Raw genomic sequence first — 22,178 nt, forward strand, 5'->3', positions numbered from 1 at the left:
AGAAAACCTCTTAAAATATTCAGCAGGGAACCCATCTGGCCCTGGGGTCTTGCCATTCTGCATACTCTCGATTGCTTGCACTATTTCCTCTGTGGAAAAAGGTAATTCTAGCTCTTCTCTCATTGCGTCCATTATTGTAGGTATGGGCAATGGTTAAAAAAAAACTATCCATAAGGGACCTTTCCGAAGGGGGTTCTGATTTGTATAGCAAAGAGTAATAGTCTTCAAAATGTTTAGTAATACTAACAGTGTCAGTGATCAAATCGCCATTGGATGAACGAATCTTAGAAATAAAATTCTGAGCTGACTTTTCCTTTAACTGAAGTGCAAGAAGTTTACTTGTCTTATCACCATGCTCAAAAAGTGCATGTTTAGCCTTCAGCAGTAATTTTTTAGCCTCATGAGTTGATAACATGTTAAACTCCACTTTGTTTCATCTGTTGGTTGATGCCATGCCACAATCCTTCTTGTTACCTCCTACACATGTGGAGGCAGAGATTTTTGGATGTAGGTGTCATAAGTAATGTGATGCTATCTTTTTAAGTTAATTGAAAGTAAAAAAATGCCTTTTTTGCATTTAGAATTCCAAAGAAAGGTGCTTATGCTGCTCGTGGAAATCAAGGAAGAACTAAGGAGAATTGGACGCAGAGTGGAACCTGACACAGATTTCCACCTGTCAACAATGGCCACCGAGGAAGAGTTCCAAAACCTCGAAAAGCAGTTAGAAAGTCAGCGGACCCAGGCAGCAATGGTAAAAAAACACTCTAAAGCTAAACTCTTTAAAGCAAACTGAACACAATCTAATAAAACCGTGGCAGTAAATATATTAGTCTATGTACAATGAGGATCAACCTGCTTTTTAGTGACGGCAGTAGCTATAACTGTGTTACCGTAATGTAGTCAGTTGTGCTTTACCATAACAAATTCAGAGATAGCAATTTTTCCATATGGAGTTATGCGGCTTTCACATAGGATGCGTTGCGCCGCGCTATGAAACCCATTCATTTCAATTGCTTGTGCTGCGTGGGATTTGTTGTTGTGTCGAGAAAAGCTCGGAAAATATCTGAAAACGCTTTGGTAAAGGGAGTTGGGAAAACTACCAAAACACATTTGTAGCCAATCAGCTGTAAGGGTCGTGTATACTAACCAACATCGTTGCCTGGTTTGTCAATCAAAAGAAGGTCCAGATTGTATTGGTGTAGGGGTGTGTATTTTAGGTGATTTTCAAATGTCAACATTGGCTTTCAGACATTATGGATGCTGCCTTTAAGGTTATTAAACACTTGTACAATGAACAATACTATCTCCCAAGTACTAACAAAGGCATGTGCTATTCAGGTGTGTAAGGTGTGCCAAATCGGGGGCAGAAACCTGAAAGACAGTGCAAGGAGAATGCTGGACAGGTTAGTTCTAGAACACATGCAATATTAATCGGACATTGTGTTGTCAACACAGTCTTTCATGTGGTCACAACACAGATCAGAAAATATGAATTCTTTTATCATTTTTAAAAGTCAGTATGGAACTGTTAATATTATTGTCTTTTGTATTTTAGACTTTTAAAAAATTCCCTGATGTCCCAATTTAATATGAAGGGGGATGGTCCATTGCTAAAGAAAGCTTTCGAAAAAACGGCACTGTTCTCCATTATTAAGGGTAAGTGTATTTGTGTGTGTTTTTAGGCTGTATGGTGTAAAATGTAACTTGTTTTTTAACATGATGAATAATTAATTTTTATATGACATTAGGCAATGTGAGAAGTAATTGATGACAGTTAATTTAAAAAGGTGGTAATGCCCTAATAATTATAAGCACCACATTCAAATATTTTTTGCTTATACCATGTTACTACACCCATACAATAGTCTTCAGTAAAGTTACTGGTGTTAAGTGGATGTGAACGCGCTGATGATCTATGATGCAAAACAAGTTCTTGTTTTATGGATTAATAATATTTTACGCGACCGTCCCCAACATGTGATAGTAAATGGTAAAAAATCAGAGAACGTAGTTTTAAAATCTGGTCTACCACAGAAATTTGTTTTATCCCCGATTCTTTTTTCCATCTATACAAATGATATCACCTGTAATAATGAGAATCTGATGCTGATAAAATATGCAGATGATATGCAGAGCTGCCAACTTCTGAGTTCAGCTTGGAGTGAGATTTTTTGGGGGGGGTTGTGGTAATAATTTTTTATATAAGTCCTAACCATTTGCCAATTGATAATAGTGTGGATTTTAGCTATTTCTGTGTTAAATAGTTGGAAAAGACTGCGTTAAAATGGTTCAATACAAATCGAATCATATTTTAGAAATTAAATTGAAATAAAAGCTTTTACTGAGTTTAAATGCCTGAGATTAGAGTCTTTACTATTGTTTTATACACTTATGCTTTCCTTCTGATAAAAGTGCCAAAAAAGTTCTTAAAATCTAATGAATACTGGTCTCTGTAAAATGTATAACTGCAGATGACAGCAGCTTTGATTCAGTTTATCCAGTGAGAAAGAGAAGCGTAAAGTGATGATTTGTGATTGGTGATAGAGGACTGTCACAATCAAATAAACCAAATTAGTAGTTTATATTAAACTAAAGCAAGAGATAATGTGTACGTCAAGACCATATAATTATATTTCGTATATATTATTGTTTATAGATGTCAAATATAAATTGACCTTTTTCTCTTTTATTAAAACCTGTCACCGCAAACATCACGCAGGCTTGTACTGCTTGCAAACATACACACGTGACGCGAGTGATGGTTGATTAAAATTGCTGTTTTCTGAGGGTATCTGCGTGCGTGGAATCCGGGCAATTCTCTGCTTTTCATCCAGACCTTGACGCTTTGTGTGTTCGACTGGTGCGGCGCTGACTGATCGGCTTATGACATCAGAGTCACGCGATAGCAAAGGTAAAGGCGCACCCTTTTGTAACATTTCGACTTGCTCTCGCGGTACTCTAATGTCCTCGCTGCCGAACTTCCTGCGCAGCGCCACATAAAGTGAAATGCTCTTTGACTCTTTGCAGCAAAGTACCAGCACCATGAGAAGTGGTGGCACATAAGACAGTGAAGGTACGCTAAAATATAAAAGTGTCAATACTGTGAGCACTGCTTTAGCTACTTACATCGTGCGTTGCTCTTTCACCATCGCGCAGCCGCGCACTCGCTCTCTGTAGTTTGTAGCTGGCGCTTCGGCATTTGTAGACAATAACTCCACCTTCTTTGATTTGATTCGCCTTCGCATCATTTTGACTTTGACGAGCGCTTTATGCTGTTTGAGGCACGCCAGATAGAGATAGGCGTTTTACAGTATTTACAGTTAGGTATTTTTATAAAAGTATTTAATGTCTTTTATTAAACTCAATGGGAATCTAAATGGTGGGCACGAGCCTGCGTGAGAAAATGGATGTGTGGCGTGAGAGCGTGAGAATGGGGTCAATTGCGTGAGTCTCACGGCGAATGCGTGAGAGTTGGCAGCTATGGATATGGCACTGTTGGGATGTATAAAAGATACTCAATCACTGGAAATTTATTTTGATTTTGTCAATTTTATCACCGCTTGGACAAAGGATAGCTCTCTCCAGCTTAATATTAACAAAACCAAAGAAATGTGTTCCGGGGGAATTAACACACAATCACCTTTTAAACCCTTGATAATTAATGGAGAGGAAGTCGAGCAGGTGGGATCCTTCAAATATCTGGGTACAGAGATTGACTCCCGGTTTAAATTTGACAAGCACTCTGACAATGTCTTTAAGAAGTCCTATCAACGTCTAGGCTTGTTGAGGAAATTGAATAGCTTTAACGTTGAAAAAGATATTCTGGTGGTGGTGTATAAATCTCTTATTGAATCTGTACTTACTTTCAACATTGTATCCTGGTACAATTCTCTCACTGTTAAATGTAAAAAATAGCCTTTCAAGGATTATAAATATAGCAGGTAAAATTATTGGTGTGAAACAGGTAATCCTGTCTGATCTTTACATTGTGGCAGTAAAAAGGAAAGCATCTGCTATTGTGACAGACTTTGCCCATCCTCTTAATAGTTCCTTTGATTTACTTCCGTCTGGCAGACCATACAAAGTACCTTTGGCGAAAAAGGCCAAATATTAGAACACTTTTATTCCAACGGCTATTAATATTTTAAATAGAAAATAGGGGAGATGTTTATTTTATTTTATTGTGTACTTTGTCTGTTGTATTGTATTGTTGTTAGTTTGTTTGTTGAGCCTCTTGTCTAAAGTCAATTTTCTACCCCTGTGGGGATAGACAATAAAGTTTTTTTAATTGAATTGAATTGAAGTTCAAAGAGGATGAGCAAAACATACGTCAATTTATTGATTTCGTTCAGAGTTAAATGATTTGTTGAAAATGTTTTGGTCCACAGATACCTTAACATAGCAATTATTATCAGGATGTGCGGAGACTTTCAACCAGCATAACTAACAATGATTCTGGATCAAATCAGATACCCTGCCTTTAAGCCATTGTTGCTAGTTCCAAAACATAATTTAACACACAGAGCGAGAGAGATGCACTTGTGTTTGTGGTAATGAGAATGGCATGGATACAGTTGCCTGTCAATATTTATATATGACTTTCTTCATAATTCACTTTTTTTGTTATAAATTATCAGGAAGTAAAAAAATAAAAAGCAGACAGTCACAAACAGTGTTTATTCTTATCTTTAATCATAATTAAGTGTTTTATTTTATATAAATTATATAGTTTAAATCTTTACTGCTGCCCAGCCATAGTCATTCTATTTTGCTTGGGAGGCAGACTGTCACAATTAACAAAGTGAAAATGCTTGTCTTATACATTCTTTTCTTATTTGGCAGACGCAGTACTAAACAACTATCCAGAAGCGACAGAGTTTGAAGTAAAGGCTGCAATTGGGGGTCATTTTAAACAAGCTCCAGGGAGGACGGGGGGCAGGGGATAAAAAAGTAAATACAATGAATAAAGACAGTTAGTTGAGTTTATACGTAATTTTATAACATTTTATTTTGTAATTTATTCTTTTGTATTCATTTTTTTATGTTAGGCTGTAAAAGTTGTTAATTTTGTTTGTTATATTGACTAATGTAAATTTCTGTTGTATTAAAGGCTTTCTAAGCGAATCTGTGCGACGTCACTTGTTGTTGATATTTGAACTGTTTTCAAACAAACGGAGCGTAGCTAACTCCTCCCCCTCTCCCTCCCTTCCGTGCTTTCATGAACGCGACCAACCCCCACCCCCAAATCCTTCTTGCCATTTATTGGCTGTAACAGTTTTTTTTGTTTCGTGGTGCAGGTTTGGCCACTGTGTGTATATTGAAGTTTGTAGAGCCTGGGCTGTCTACAGAGATCGCGTTTTTTTTACAGTTTGATCAGTGGTCAGGTAGCAAGCAGATAGTGAGGAGATGTTTTATGGTCTAAAACGCATGAATTCGCTTAGAGCACCTTTAAATATATATTTGTTTTAATAAATGCTTTAAGTTCTTTGTATGATTGCCATTTATAAGAACCTGTTATATTGGATAACAAAGATTTCTTTAGCCATTACAGTCTATTTAATGACTAGTCTATTCTTGGGCTATGTTAGACGTCTACTAGATTTTCACTGACAGCCCAAATTTTGCCTTTTATTAGCCTAGACCTGCATTCACCGTCTATTAGACGTATATATGTAGACGTTTAATAGACGTCTATTTGATGACTAGTCTATTCTTGGGCTATGATAGACGTCTACTAGATTTTCACTGACAGCCCAAAATTAGCTCAGCTAGGGGTGGCACGGTTCACAAAACCCTCGGTTCGGTTCGTATCACGGTTCTATGGTCACGGTTCACGGTTCAGTATGGTTCTTGTTGTTATTTTTTCTTTACATTTTTAACACTCCAGAAATGTATTATCTTATTAATGTATTGATTATCCATAATTTAGGATACAGTATTAAAAAAAAAGTTATATCATGTAATCTATTATTTTCTTCTTCTATTATTTCGGCTTGTTTTCTTTTTTACATTCCGGCTTGTCATCGTTAAAAAAACTTATCTTGATCATCCAGATGAATGCGATTGTGGTTGGATGAGAAGTATAAACATACACCATTCCGACACCCTATTGGTTTGTACACAATCCCCGCCCCCAGCTGACTGCAGATGATCAAAAGTTTGTTTGATGCTGCTGCACAAAGAAACATAAAAGAACCGCGAGAGTTCTTAAGGCATATACCTTATGTGGTTGGAACAGATAGCTTAGTGCAGGGGTAGGCAACATGGAGTGCCGATGTCCTGCAGTATTTAGCTCCAGGTCTAAACAAGCAGACCTGAACAAACTAATAAAGGTCTATAAAGTCACCTGAAACTACAGGTAGCCAAGGTTTTATAAGGGTTGGAGCTAAAATCTGTAGGACATCGGCACTCCAGGACTGATGTTGCCTACCCCTGGCCCTAGTGCATCCCAAATTTTTTAACATTAACATTTTAATATAACATTATAGTTATTATGGCCTTTAGAAACATGTTTTAGAGGAGATAGGGTAGTGCACAAAAGGCCCCTGTGGCGCGGCCTAGGTTTTTCTCCGTAATGACATTTTTTCCTTACATTACTTTTACTTTTATACTTTAAGTAGTTTTGAAACCAGTACTTTTTCACTTTTACTTGAGTAAAAAGCTTGAGTTGATACTTCAACTTCTACAAAAGTCTTTTTAAACCCTACCCAGATAGCACACGTACGTCTCAGATACGTATCTGCGAGGTAATCACTCAGATTTCCATTCCGTCTGGAAAACGTATTATAAAGGTCGTTTGCCCATATGAATTACGTATCTGAGACGTACGAGCCCAGCCGTTTTGAAGACGCTTTTAAGATCTTTTCAAGACGCTTGATATTTAGAATGATGGTTAGCAGATGTTTCTAAGATATTTCCAAGATGTTTCTTAGCTCTTTAAAAGATCTTTATAAGAGCTTTAATCAAGCTCTTTCTAAGATGTTTCTGAGAGCTTTAAAAGACGATTAAAAGATCATTAAAAATAAATTTCTCTAAACTACATCTTCTACACAGTTATACACACATATTATTACAATATATCATTGACAACAATTAAAACAGTATTTTCAATAAAACAGGCAGTTGATTGCGTAAAATTTATTAAAATTAGACAAAGGAAAACATTCATAAGATGCATATTTACACGAGTGTATGCAAAAAAGCAACGTTTTTCTATAACATACAAAGAAACACAATATCTTTAAATTAATCAAATGCTTCCTCGGGCAAAGAACATCTTTTCCCGATTTTCCGCGTCTCCTTCAGTGCTAGACGGACGGATTCTTCATCTGCAGCAGCTGCATTCTAAAAGAAACCATTACAAAAATAAGGAAAAATTAATTTTACAAACTATGTCATATGTTTTCTTTGTTTCCTCAATATAACTCTGATTAGAATGTCAAACAAAGAGAAAATCATCCGTATTAATCGTCAATATCGTGTATATTATTAATATGAGCGTCTTTGCGTTAAATTCGTGCTACACCACACCATGGACTTATATCGACGTCGCAATGCAAAAGAAGGGCAAGAAAGAAACCTGTCCTGGTCTGGCGATTTAAGGGAACATTTGTTTAAGGTATGTAGTAATAATACATTTTAATAATGCTGGATGTGGGATCAGTTAACTAGAAATTTCGTTGATAATAAGCAATGTATGTACAGTAACTAGCTAGTTCACGTTAGATATTTTATTCACGTGTCTGTGGTTATTTTAGGTTTTTGATAGTTAATTTCACTGATAGTTTGAGCCCGTGTAAATTTCTTAAAAAGCTGTAATTATTATTTTATTTAACATTATTATGTTTGCTGTCAAGACTGATATTTATTTATATATATATTTATTGACGTTGATATGTAAACTTAACCTACTCAGTTGTACTTGACTAATGCAATAATGACAGGTCCACCTGTTTAAGTATATTGTAAAACATTTGAACATAACAACATTTGGACATAACATACACACATTGTTTCCGCCTACATCAATTTAGTTGTATAGCTGCATTGCTGGTTAACACCTCTGGGCAGATTCTCCATGTTCTTCTTTCATGTGTAGCTGCTCACCTTAAACAGATACAGTACATTGAAGTAATGTTTTAAACAAATTAAGCCCTATAATATTGTTTATGTTTACAATAATTGGTAAAAAGTTTGACGGATAAAATGGTTCTTACCATTCTCTATATAAGCCCCTCTGTCTGTTAACTTTTGTTTGAGCCTGTCTAGATCTTTTATCAGTCTAGAAAGATGTTGGAGAAAAGACATCATCCTCTTCTATAATCCCCATCTGTAATTGGACTAACAACTGGACCAGTGAATGCAGGTGACTCCAAGATTGTCTTGTTTACAGCTGCAATATCAAAAAAATAATTGAATTGAGGCTTTTTATATACATTTAGTATTTTTTATTAAAATTCATAATGAGCATATGTATACATTGATTTAAAACAGTACTCAAGACTGTAGATTTACTGTGAGGTTTTGAATGTTGGACAGATTATCAGACCTGCATCTGCCTCAGACATGTTGATGTTTAGCTAATGACGATTTTAAATACATTTATTTTATTTATTTTTTTAGGCAACTTACTCTCCATTCGACCTTGCAGGTCACACCATGGTCTCAAGAGGGAAAATGAGTGCTCTATGGATTGAACAGAAAAAGGTAGTATTAAACAGTGTTATGTTGTATTTAAATGCCATGAACAATGCATTTATGTTTTCTTCCTAATTATGTCAACAAATGCTCTCTTACCTTGCATGGTACTTTAGGTGAATCAAAACTCCAACCATCTGTATGAGGGTCTGGATGGATAAAGGATGCCCACTGGAGCTGGAAATGATGGATCAGGTCATTTTCATTTGTCACATTTACAAAGAAGCACACTCTAAGGATTGCGTTACCCTGTCTGTGGCAAATACACTAGACAAAAGTATTGGGAGGCCTCATTCTAATAAACATGTTTATTTATTCCAGTATGTCCAATCAAAACAAATATAAATGCTATACCATATAATACCACTACAAAGAATTTTGATTTTTGTTGCAACAGTTTTGTAAGTGCCTTTTTCTGTTCCGAAATGACTACAGCTTCTTGTACAAGTCATTGATAGGTTTAGGTGATGAGTTTTTGGCTAAAAACCTTTGAGTCATATCAAAGGTGTTAGCTGAGTTAAGGTCTATTCAGAGCAGTCAAAGTTCTTCCACACCAGACTGAATCACTAATTTTATGTTTGAACCTTACTTAGTTTGTAGGGTCATTCTTAAGTTGGTATTGAAAAGCGCCCTGCCAAAACTCTTGCTATAAATTTAGCATCAAACGGTTTTTCTAGAATATCATATGCTGTAGCATTAAGATTTGTGCTCATGGAAATAAGTAAAGTATTTCAACCTGTTTATTAGAAGGAGGTGTCGCAATAGTTATGTCTATATAGTTTATGTTTAACAAGCCAAAATAACTAGGGCTGCTTCTTTTTAAGAACTTTGGGGTATTTTTAAATCAGGCAGAGGAATAACAGTCCTTAAATGTGTAATGTACTGCCATAATTTTGTAATGATCAAACGTGAGGTCAGATTCTTGTTAACCTACTGTGTTCTTTCTTGATGGTTAGCCGAGTGTCCCAGGACAGAAAATCTGTTTCGTATGGATCAGAGTCAGACATGAACATCTAATATGTAATATCTAGTGATATGTTTTCTTAGATAATGCTGTGAACAAATGCCCTTTTACCTTGAATATTAGGTGGATCCACACTTGAACCATCTGTATGATGATCTGCACCCACTGGATCTGTAAATGGTGGTGCAGGTAAGTTTCACAAGTAAACAAACTCAAATCCTATTCAGACCATTCATGATTCCAGCAATAACAAAGTTTTTTCGTAACAATAAGACTGCATTTACAATGCAAATCTTAATGCACAGATCATATTTTTTTGACTATATTCATTTTTTGTTCTGCTCTTTTTATATTTACATAAGACACTATTCATATCTGATATCGGTGTTACAATAATTTGCAAAACTACAGTTAATATGAGTGTCATGATTTGCACTTGAGTTTTGTATCGACTTAAGCCAGGGTCACTGCCAATTTAGGCATGTTTTAATTATGACACTTAAACAATTGTATATGTACTTCGATAAAGGTTTTTGCAATCATGGAAACATAAGTGAATCGCAGACAGCATTCTTCTTTTATGAATGTAAAATGGCTGGAGTAGTGATGTCACTAGCTAAATTAATTTTCATTTGACCTCCCCCACAGAAAGACACAGCACATCATTATATCGTTGGCTCCGCCCACTGGTGTTCAGTCTAAAGTAGTAGTTGTTGACAATCATAAAGTTGTAATAACAGTAAGATTGTGATGTCAGACAAACATTGTGCTGTTGCTGGCTGTGGGAAATTAGTGTCTTTGTAAGGGTCGCAAATAATTTGAAAATATTTATGTTTCAAAATATGCCCCCCTACCATGAACTAAACTGGACTGTTGCAGAGACCAAGTGTAGTAGGGTACGGAGCGCTCACACTAGTAACACCAAACTTTGGAGGTAAAAAATACTTTGGTATGATACAGTATGCATAGTGTGAGTACCCCATAATTTTACTGTAAACCATGCCGCTCCTTAGAGCTTATTTCTATGTATATTTTAAACATTCTTCATTCTCTTGTGATTATTTTTGCAGGTTTCTGAACTGATGTCAGATGCAAAGCAGAAGCTTATTTTCTTCCAGTTTGGCTTCATTGTGGAATAACACAGTCTCACCCCATTTCGTCAATATTTGACGACACTTGACCATTCGTCATATGTTGACGTGAAGGGTATACCTTTCGCGTCATTTTTTGACGAACTGGGGAATTCAATACTATTTCGTCCGTTGCATTCTCTTTCCTATTTTATTACCATTTGCGCGTGGGTTTAGGGTTAGATTACGCGAAATTAAACAGTGTACGCGAAATTAAACAGTGTACGCGAAATTAAACAGTTGTCACCTGGCGTTGGGGTTAGAAACAGTTGTCACCTGGCGTTGGGGTTAGAGTTAGGTTTGGGTAGGGATGTCATTATGTAAATCTAACCCTAAACCGACGCGCAAATGGTAATAAAATAGGAAAGAGAATGCAACGGACGTAATAGTATTGAATTCCCCAGTTCGTCAAAAAATGACGCGAAAGGTATACCCTTCACGTCAACATATGACGAATGGTCAAGTGTCGTCAAATATTGACGAAATGGGGTGAGACTGGGTTGTGTGGAAAAATGCTTGAAACTAAAATGCAGGTGACATTCTTTTGTTTATTGAAGCTATGACAAATAATTTGTCTGTTTAGTTAATGTTTTATACAGTGTAACTGTACCTAAACATTGTTCCTTGAGGTCCTCTGCTATTCACATTTTGTATGTCTTCCTTATTTAACACACCTTATTCAAATCATCAGCTCATTAGTAGAGATCTTCATGAACTGAACTGAGGCTGTGTCCAAATGTTCACACTTGTTGTCTTTGCACTAGACTACTTACATTACGTTTTTTTTATTTTATTTGGCCTAAGTATTCTAGTGGGCGTGAAGATCCCAAGCGTGCATGTAGAATTATTCATCCGATGGGACACACTTAGCATGTGTAAAAATTTCAATCTAGGTAGTGCCAGCAATTTGCACCAAAACGTATTTGTGTTTTATTTACTACTTTTGATTTATATTTAACATTTTTACGTTTTTCTGTAAATAAAATGAACACTCTGAAATGAACATTTGCTTATATCAAACTTTTAGATGCAGAATTCTTTGCTCCTGTAAAAAAACTCTTTGTTTTGAGTATGTAGCTTTATTAAAGTGTATTATTTATTCAGTAGTCCCTAAATAAACGACACAATGTTGCAGATGTTTCACAAAATGCATAACAATAATGCAGTGAACACCATAGAAATGTTAACATACAATTAAAAGTCTCATGCTTTACATCCAGAACATGATGCACGATAGGATGCACAAAGTGATATTTGGACGCAGCCTCAGTCTGTCAAATCAAAGAGACATACAGAATGCACAGAGCAGTGGGACTCCATGAACAGAGTTGAGAACCACTGGTGTAACTCATTATGCTTACCTGACTCATGCAGAATTCTGGCCTGGTGTTTGGTCCCCCCTTTCTCTGGCTTGTGTCTCCATCATCATTACACTCTTGTCAGTGTAATAGTATCGTCGTCTGCGTACCAGCTGTCCCTTCTCCTTCAAGCTACATTTTTGTCAAGCTGCAACAAGTTGGAATACATAATTATTAACGTTTAATGATTTTGATGTATGAAATATGTAACAAAAGCAAAAAATGTATAGACATTCTATTAAGAAATTACCTTTTTGTTGTTTGTTTACTGACCTTTCAACCATATTGCATATATAATTGATCATCATACCTTTGGTCTACTGTTAACAGGCTTCTGTAGAAAACAAAGTCAAACAAAAAAGAGAGAAAAAATTATAAATGCTGAATGTGTCTCATCTTAAATACATTGTTGTTTTTTTTGTTTCATTGAATTTGGATGTTTTGATGATTTAAGGAAAATTTACGTAGCATATATATTGATGTTTTAAATCAGAGTTTGTTAATGACACTTAATCATTAACAAACATTTAAAAAGCTTTATTACAATACTAATTGATAATATTAATGTAATAATCTTGTTTTGTAACACCCTAAATCACTGAGCGCACAAACGCTACCCCTGTTACAAGCATGAGTGGTTGACTTCAGGCACACATGCGCAGACATTGAAGTACCGCGAGAGTGATTCAAAAGCCCACAAAACAGTGTAAACACGCGGTACTGTGATGTCATACTGGTTAACGCTAAGCCACGTGAAGCCGGACACAAGGGCTACACTAATCTTTGGGCTGGAGTAGCCTGTGGTTTTTAAGGCTTCGTGTCTCATCGCGTTTAACGATCGCAGAACGATTTATTTCTCTTTTTCACCTCGATCTTTGGCCTCGTGTGATTTACCAAAACCAACATGTGAAGTTACAACGCTGACGAAGGAGTTTCATCAGTAGAGGTAACGTTAAGTAACCAACATTATGTTATGCATGTAGTGGATCTTAAGATTGATTGTCGTATATGATCATTCTTTTTTTGGTTTGTTTGTTTGTAACGTTTATCAATGCAAGGCAAAATCGAGCTGCAAATCCTGAAGGCAAGGCACGTTGAACATGTAACCGTTTTCTCAGCGGTCGTGGGGTAAACATTTGCTAAGTTAGCCTAGACCAGCCCCTGTTTAACTTAAAGTTACTTGAGTTATAAAATGTATCAATCTTCCCGCCCGACTTGCTTGGAGTAAGTTAACGTTATGTAAACGACCGGTATTCACAAGAAGCCTTAAAGTTTTATAGCGAAGTGGTTTGATAATTAAGTTAATATATTTTATCAGTTGTATTAGCGATAAAGTTATTTATATCTGTGAATTAATTCGTATTTTTATCAGTTTCTAACAACACATACATGACAAAAGGCTAGCGTAACGTTAATAACGTACGTTAAGTTACTTACCAACACGAACAAACTGAGTCTGACAGACAAATTAACTTAAAGCCAACAATTAAAAAAAATATATATTATAAATTAACATAAACGTTATGTTTACGAATTATATTATTTACATGTTAATAATGATGTTAAATGCGAAGAAAATGTTGAAGTGTGCCTGAGGAAAAACGGTCATATGATGAAAATGGCGCTCACGTGACGTACGAATGGCCTCGCGACCTCGCGCTTGCGCGACAGAAGGGTTAACTTCCTGCTCCAACCTGCAACCATTTGAATGCAGGGATAATAACAAATAACCAAAGTTTAATAATATTGCTGGATTTTTTTATAATGCTTAATAAATGATGCGTGTAAATTTACACATATTTATTACGTCACTGACATTGTTTTTTATTGCGTTTATTTCTTTTATATTGATTGAAAATTAAAACCTTATTTAATTTACCTAAAATTTGTTTGTGTTTAACACTGATTTATGTTGTTTTTCTGTTTAATATTAGTGTGTCCTGGTAAACGTGTGCTCGGAAACATGCAGATTACAGTATTTACAGAGCCGACCTTGAGGCACCCACTGATGGATAATCTGTTTACCTAAAACAGGTAATGTATAAACATTGCAAATATAATGAATTCACAAGTATATAATTTCACAAATATTAAATATTATTAACAATTATTATTAATAATGTACATATTAAATTATATTATACATGTTCAGTTGTTCTGTTAAGTTATTTGAAGGATATGCATGGTAGATCAATTAGATTATCTTTCTCACTAGTTATAAGCAGCATGCTATATAAATGTTCCACTTAAAGGTGTAGCGGAGGATTTTCTCGAATTTTAGAAAAGAAACGCCGTCTCCGCTTTTTAAAAAAAATGCAATTGCGGCAACACTCCAGATTGACAACTAGGAGGACCAATAGTCTTGATGATCCACCCGGAAAACCTAAATTCTCCGCAATACCTTTAATGTTTAATGCTCTTTTACCTTGATTGTTAGGGTGGTGTTCATACAAAGCAACTTATTGCTCATCTGCTTGAGAGAAAGTTACTGCTGGGGCTCTCCTGCTAAGGTTGTCTTAATTCTAAAAAGAAATTAAGTCATTTAGGCTTAGGTCATAGCAAGTTTTGAATGAATGACTTCACAATCTGTTTTAATAATGTTTATTTACAATGTATTTTATTCCACTTACCTGAATCGTGCAGAGGCTTGATGTTTAGTCCACCGGTTGTCTTCTCCAACCTCTGAGTGAAGCCACCACGAGTGGTCGTGTTAACCAATTTTTTTCATTTTAGTGCACAGTGAGTGTGTCTACATAGTCTAAACGCTTAATAAACTGATAACGTGTAAGGTCATTTAAATGCATAAAATGGTTTTCTTTTATAGGGTAAAGCCCATAAATGGCAAAAACTGATTGGCACAGGTAGTTTTTTTTGCTCTTAAACCAGATTTTAACGTCTTTTTGCCGTTTCGTATGTGCGTATGTCTCCACCTGTGATAGATAAACTTCACAAATAAAAGTAAATTAAAACGCTTGAAACATGTTAATGTAATAAGCTGATTTTTATAATATCATAATAAGATAATTGTCCTCTTATTATGTGCATGTAAACATACTCAATGTCTTTGTTTATCCTTTGTCTCAAGTCACACTGAGTGTGAGAAGTCATTTGTCCAGTGCTGTCGGGAAATCTATTGATAACTGCAATTCCTTCAGTCTAACATGATGTTTGAATTACACACAGATAAACTCCCACTTTATAGACCACAAGATTTGAGTTCAGGCAGATTAAGATAGTTGAGTGAGTTTAGTTGTTATTGTTTGGCTGTTGGCTCATATTATTATTGATTTTGACAATTTTCTTACAGCCCTTGTCTGTCAAAATAATGCAACCTCTGGTTGTAAAGCAAATTTTAAACTGATCTTCTTCATTCTGTCACTAGCCCACCACAATCCATGTTTACCAGCTGTGAAAGTGCAGGCCAAAAATCTTCCTTCACCTGTGGGCCTCTAACCACATTTAGATAAGGTAATGAATTATTTGATTACTGTCGCTGTTTCTGTCACTGGGGCAAAATAACTGCCCTAGAGAATATGAAGAATAGCCAAAACTGTGGTATTGCGCTAGTGTGGGATTTTTATGTTGTTTTGTTGGTCGGTATGTCATGTTGTAGTTGATGTGTGCCGTTGTGCTTTCTGTGCTGAGATATGTGAGTAAATGTCTGTGTGTAAAGTTGAGAGGCTGTGGTTTCGGTTGGGGGAGAGACCAGCAAACGCTGATAACAAAGCCCTGAAGAGAAAACACGCAGAACAGATGGTTTCAATAAACAAGTTGTTTGCTTTATAACTATGTTATATTTAGAGAAAGTGAAAATTAGTATGTTTAACTAATGAATGCATTTAACCAATTCATGAACAATGGAGTACTGTTGTGTTGTTGAATAATTATGTTTTACATATTTACTGCCTACATTTCATGCTGATTGCTAAAAGTGTTAAAGTTACAAAGATGTCCAAATAAGGACTGTGGAAATTGATTTTGTTCCATGTTATATTTCTTTAATTAATCATTTTATTCTATAAACATTGTGTGTTTTATATATGCACTGAGCTATTATGTAAAAATGAGGTGTTTATGTTTGAGAGTGGAGAGTTACCAGTTTTTGTGTGTGTGCTGCAAGGAGGAATTTAGGAATTTACGACTGGTATCGATCAAGATAAGAGAGAGGCCTGAGGGGGAAAGCAAACAGGCGACTATGTCATTAACTAATGCCTTAATGTTCACAGGATGAAATATGCAATGTATTTCTTACTTAATCAGTATTAATCATTGAATAATTGATGTAGTAAATATAAGATGTTGTCTTTGATAAATGTGTATTAACCAATGAAATGAAGGTTGCATACAGAATAACTTAATGGGGGCAGGGCAGCTCAACCTTGAAGAAACAGAATCTCGTGTGTGTGTGTGTGTGTGTGTGTGTGTGTGTGTGTGTGTGTGTGTGTGTGTGTGTGTGTGTGTGTGTGTGTGTGTGTGTGTGTGTGTTTTCTTTCCTAACAGATGGTTTTAATAATGATTAAAGTGTTTGCTTAGAAGTAGTATTGCAGTAAAAGATCTAATATGTGTTTATCTATCTAAAGAAGTTAATGTGTGCCTTATTCATATAACCAATTTTACAAATAATAAAATGATGTCATGATATTGAAATATGTTTTACATAATAATCACTTTCATCTTACAGCTTATGTTTTTTATAAATGAATGTTTTATTAATGATTTGTTTTTAAGAAAGCATTATAACATGCTATTCAAAGTGGAGGAGTACTGGAGAGGAACTGCAGGGCTCCCAGGGATGAGAGGAGAACAGTTTGTTTTTTCTTTGTCTATGTGTGTCCATCTTTGCCTACAGGCTAAAATTGGGTGTGGTGATGGAGTCAGATGGACGAGGGGAACGGCCTTTGTGGGTGGAGATTTTCTGAAGAAACATCGACGTCACATATTTTATAAATAAGCATGTTACTTCCTGAGCTGGTTGTTCGCTACTTGAGAGGACCCAGCGCTGTTAAACTTTTTCATATCTGATCAATAAATATTTGAACTTAGATATTTGTATCTTTTGCCTTCCCTCTAAATTATGAACATGCAAATGGACGCCTTAAAGTCCAACACTAGCTCTAAAAATTTGAGAATCTTGATGTTTCTAACACATGGTACAACCGCTTAGTAGACATGGGCCAGTATAAGATTCTGGCGGTATGATTACCTTTAGCAAAAATACCACGGTTTCACAGTGTTGCGGTATTCCCATTGCTACACTAAATATTTTTATTTTTAAATGGCAGGTAAAAATAAAGCCTTTAAATTATATTATATATAATATTTTCGAAATGTATATTACATGTAAACATCAAATCAATCACATTGTTGGGATTCGGTTTGTGGGTTTTTGAGATTTATTATTTCCTTGTCATGCTTTGTTTTATTTTACTTATTGCTACCTTTTGTTTCTTGTTTATTGTATTAGGTACTGTTTTTGATTGGGGTCTTGTCTTTGATTATGGTTTTTGATTTGTATCATATCTCGTTTTGATTCTTGTCCTGTCTTTGTATTTGATTATATTGTTTCTGTGGTTTAAGTATTATTTCTAGTGTTTATGTTTGTATTTGAGTCTTGCCTGTTTCTCCTCGTGTTAATTTATTGTCTCCGCCTAGTCCTTTGTTACCCTGGTTACTCATTGTCTTCATGCTCCTCCCCTTGTTTGTTGTCATAGTGTTTCATTGTTTTGGTTAATTCATTGGTCATTGTTGTGTATATATCCACTTCCTGTTCACCCCCTTGTCACGGTCCATTGTGTTATGTTACGGTGTTTGTGCTCTGAGTTTTCGTGTTTGTTTTGCTACCTGAGTAAATAAATATTTGTTTAAACTGCATTTGGATCCGTCCTCTTCTCATCTGTGTGCACATCGTGACACACATGACTTAATGAATTTTGTATAAATACAGTTCATACCTTGGAGACGGTTTCACAGACCATTTTCGTGGTTTTGTAACCTTGACTGTTTAAAACCACGGTGTACCTTAAAACTGGTAACAAGCCCATGCCTACCGCGTAGTGTCTATTATTAAGGTGGTTGACAGGTCTGTTTGCATGTTATTGCATTGGTAATAATTTATTGTTTATAGTCCAATATTGATTGTGAGAATTATTTAAATTTCCTTAAAAATGTTCTAACATCTTTTCCTTTCTTTTCTTAATGCAGCATTTCAGGAGAAACCTGCCTGTGATCTGCTAAGATGCAAAGATTCAACTCTGGCCCATTGTCATCCCAACACCTCATCTGCCATCAGTTTCGTTTAGTGTCGGTCTATTGCAAAAGTTCTTATAAACTTTAAATGAGACTTTGTGTTAAGCAGGGGTTTCCAAACTTTTCATTCCACAACATATTAAGCCCAGGATACACAGCAGGATTTTTGCAATCCAATAAGACCTTATCACACTGTGTGACAAGGATTGTTTAAACTTCAGCAGTAGACTGTCGATGAAGACACCTATTGCATCTGAGGCTGCGACATCCGTCATCAGCATGCGCTAGTGGTAAACAAATACAGGTATGCAGGTCGTAGAAACAAACACATTGTTGATGTGCGTTGATCATGCTGAACTTCTTACACTGTCATAAAACTATCGTAGGTGTCTTTGGTCCAAGGACTGGGAAAACAGACGTCTTTAAACCTCTCACACTGTATGAGATAGGACCACCAATTAAGAGCCACGATCACAGAAATCTCCACGATTGTTTCACGATTGGTAATCTTTCATCTGGGACAGCCAAACATCGTGCCGTGTATTATGGGCTTTAGACAGGTGTAATCTTATAGTATATCAAAACCATTGCTAATAATTAATTGGACAAACCATCACTACAATGCAACACTCACTATCTTACGGTGCGACCCACAAGTGGGTCTTCACCCACAGTTTAAAAACCCTGAGTATGAGAAAGAGTATGTTGTATTGTAATTAAAGTCACATCTAAGTGTTATGGAACAAGTTGTCATTATATTCACAGTATTACATGGTTCTTTCAGCAGTTACTACGTTACAGTGCTCTTAAAGTGTCCTGATCAGCTTTGGGTCTTGTGAAGTAATGTAATGAGAACGTGATCAATAGCTTTGCAGTATTTTGTTACACTGTGGCTGTAATCATATTAACACATAGGTTAAACATTTTATTCAAATTTGGTAAACAAACTAGTCAATATAATTCATGCTGTGATGGTGGATTAAACCTGGTCAAATGATTGTGTATTGTGTTTTCAATTTTTTATGAGGTTTCTTCATCTATATAAACATTCTCAATATCACCTTTGGTTTGCTCAGAGTTTGTTCAGATGTTTTTTAAAACTAAATGTTGTGAAAATGCAAGGTGTGTTACACAATTTCAATGGATGGCGTGGGGTCAAAAACTATCAAAAGTTTCAACCTTAGATATATAACTGTTGACAAACACACTTAATGTGAGTCACACCCAGTAATTATAATAAGCAGGAATTGCAGTAAGCAGGGTCACCTTAAGATAATCAGCTTGTTGGCAATTGTTTTATTTAATTAAATGTATAACTTTTTTCATTTCAGACTGATAAAACAGTCAGAGGGGCAGTGGCTGTTGGCAATGTTCTTGTGTGTTTTGTATTTGTTAATATTTTGTAGTCAGAAAGAGTATGAGATCACCTTTTCTTGTGCATGGTGCTTTATCTACGGTAAGTGCCTTTTTAACGTTTTGGATTAAACGCAAAATGTCTACATTGTTTTTTATTATACGTGATATGGGCTTTTATTAATTATATTTAATTATATTTTTTGCTTCAAAATTAATGCCAACCCTTAAAAACATGTTGACTATATTTTTAAAACAATTAAACAAGACATTTATTTAAAAAATGAAATGAGTTGGAGGTCTTTGCTGATTCGTCTGCGTTTGATCGGATTCAAGACCAAACGGAGATGCATTGCAGGCAGGTAGGATTTAGAATTTTTTAAGATCTTAAATACGTCTTGTAGAGATATGGAAGACGTATTATTCAAAGACGATCGTCAGCAGATGTAAAGATCTTTACAAGACGTATCTGAGACGTACGTGTGCTATCTGGGTAGTATCTATACTTCTACTTGAGTAATGAATATGAATACTTTTGACACCACTGGTCTACATATATAATGTTTATGCGCTACCCCTCCGGCTGACATGTTGATATCTGTTCTAAGTAAGGTACGAGAGGGCATGACTGATGATAGTGTCGTGATTCAGTCATGACAACGCCATTCTCAGCCTGTGCTCCAGCTGGGTCAACTTTATTTTTTAAAATAGTTTATATATTTTTTATATTCAAACTGAAAACATGATGTGATTAACACTCAAGTCATTCAAGTCATCGTGTCTCAAGTCAAGTCAAGTCCTGAGTCTTTAACCCTCTGGGGTCTAAGGGGTTTTTAGGGCCCTGGGGAAGTTTTGACATGCACTGACATTTGTGTTTTTTTTTTTTTGTTGCTTAAAAACATATTAATGGCAAAAGTCTCATAACACTGTGTTCATCACAAACTGGGCTACAATATCATATAATCAACATATGTACATGTTTGTATTTTTGAGAGAAAAATGTTTATGCGTGGTTTTTGAAAAAGCAGAATTTTTAAGTCACTGTTATAACTCCACAAAACTCATTCTAAACATGTTTTCCCAAGACTTTTCAAAACAGGATCTAGTAGTCTAGAGTTTTTTCTTCAAAATGAAGTGAAAATCATATGGCCTACCCATTCACATAAAGCAAGATATTGATTTACAATTTCTAAGACACTTTTGCTTGAGGGAGGCTGTATGCGTGGAGGCGGGAAAGCTCCTGAATAATCAGTGATTGACAGCTGAGAGACAAAAGAGTTGAATAATGAGCCACATAATGAGCCTTGTGGGGATGTTCAACAGGAAGTAACTTTCTGTGTAGTAAATCATGATAAGGTTTACTTTTCAATATAATGTAAATACACACACACACACATTATATATATATATAATGAACCTTTTAAAAACCATAGTAGCCTAATCATGGTAAAGGTACTGTTTGGCCATCGTAAAGTGAACACAGGGTTTGTGTTTGGTTGGCCAGTGAGCGGTTTACTTTTGTGCAGTAAAAAGCTCAAAAGAACAACTGCCTATCGTTGTCTGGACTCTTATTTGTAGGGCTGGGACAACGCATCGACGTTATCGACGACGTCGACGCAAAAAATACATCGACGCAAAATATGCGCGTCGATTCGTCAGACCCAAAAAGGCGGCGCCGTAGGGTAGTAGCAACGCGAGTGGCTTCAGTCCACGCCGGCTTCACACAGCAAGTGTGTGCGGCCGCGCGGCGCGTGTTTTTTTCAGCGCCCATGTTAACAAGCATGCACCCTGCCGCATGAGCAGCGCGAGCTCGCGGCTCTGTAGCAACAGTGATGAAATCGTTTCTGCGTCGGTTCTGCTGCGCTGCTCACGCTCAACAAAAGTGAATGTGCTTTGTTTATGGTTTAAATGCACGTGGATTGATGCGAAAAAGTGTCATTTTACCATAAAATCATGAATGTGATGCCAAGTGTGTTTTAAACAGTAATGACAATTTAACAGAAAGCAATGAAATATGTAAAAACACACTGTTGCCAGAAGACTGCGCTTTCATTCACTCTCTGTACAGCAGTAAATGAGTCCTCATCTATCTTAATAAACTTAAGAGAAAGAGATTTAATAATGTATGTGCTTCTTAAGTTTAATTGTGTTTATATGTGTCATTACATGGACTACAGCACGAAAACAATGTGGATTAAACAAATCAAGTTATAAAATTACACTGACCATCAAAAGGCACATTGAAGAGGTTTTGCTCATAAATGCATGTAAAATAAAGTAATTTAAACTTGAGATTTTTATACTGTTACTAAACTGCACAGTATGGGCTGCAAACGCTTTATTGAATGCTACCTCTGACTAAAAATGTATTATTTTGCACTTTTTTATTTTGAAATTTTAAGAGCAATAAACATATATTGAAATGTTTAC

At 35.8% G+C, this 22,178-nt stretch overlaps 3 long non-coding RNA genes across 4 annotated transcripts; 2 read left to right on the plus strand and 1 right to left on the minus strand.

Annotated features, from left to right (window-relative positions):
- The first annotated feature begins 8,300 nt into the window (after nucleotides 1–8,300).
- Nucleotides 8,301–12,262, plus strand: LOC135781730 (uncharacterized). Its single transcript, XR_010545215.2, has 5 exons — nucleotides 8,301–8,365; nucleotides 8,623–8,706; nucleotides 8,814–8,892; nucleotides 9,785–9,850; nucleotides 12,166–12,262. It is a non-coding gene; the product is annotated as an uncharacterized lncRNA (long non-coding RNA).
- LOC135781729 (uncharacterized) lies at nucleotides 8,326–15,012 on the minus strand. Of its 2 annotated transcripts, XR_012335828.1 has the most exons (9): nucleotides 14,780–15,012; nucleotides 14,575–14,671; nucleotides 12,460–12,480; nucleotides 12,153–12,251; nucleotides 9,773–9,832; nucleotides 9,632–9,676; nucleotides 8,797–8,874; nucleotides 8,632–8,685; nucleotides 8,326–8,392 (listed from the first exon to the last, which is right to left on the minus strand). It is a non-coding gene; the product is annotated as an uncharacterized lncRNA (long non-coding RNA). The 2 variants fall into 2 exon arrangements; XR_010545214.2 differs by having other exon boundaries at nucleotides 14,575–15,008.
- On the plus strand, nucleotides 12,918–15,617 carry LOC135731817 (uncharacterized). Its single transcript, XR_012335829.1, has 3 exons — nucleotides 12,918–13,095; nucleotides 14,084–14,183; nucleotides 15,532–15,617. It is a non-coding gene; the product is annotated as an uncharacterized lncRNA (long non-coding RNA).
- The last annotated feature ends 6,561 nt before the right edge of the window (nucleotides 15,618–22,178 follow it).

This window comes from Paramisgurnus dabryanus, chromosome 23 (genome assembly GCF_030506205.2).
Source record: "Paramisgurnus dabryanus chromosome 23, PD_genome_1.1, whole genome shotgun sequence".
NCBI classification, from domain to species: Eukaryota; Metazoa; Chordata; class Actinopteri; order Cypriniformes; family Cobitidae; genus Paramisgurnus; species Paramisgurnus dabryanus.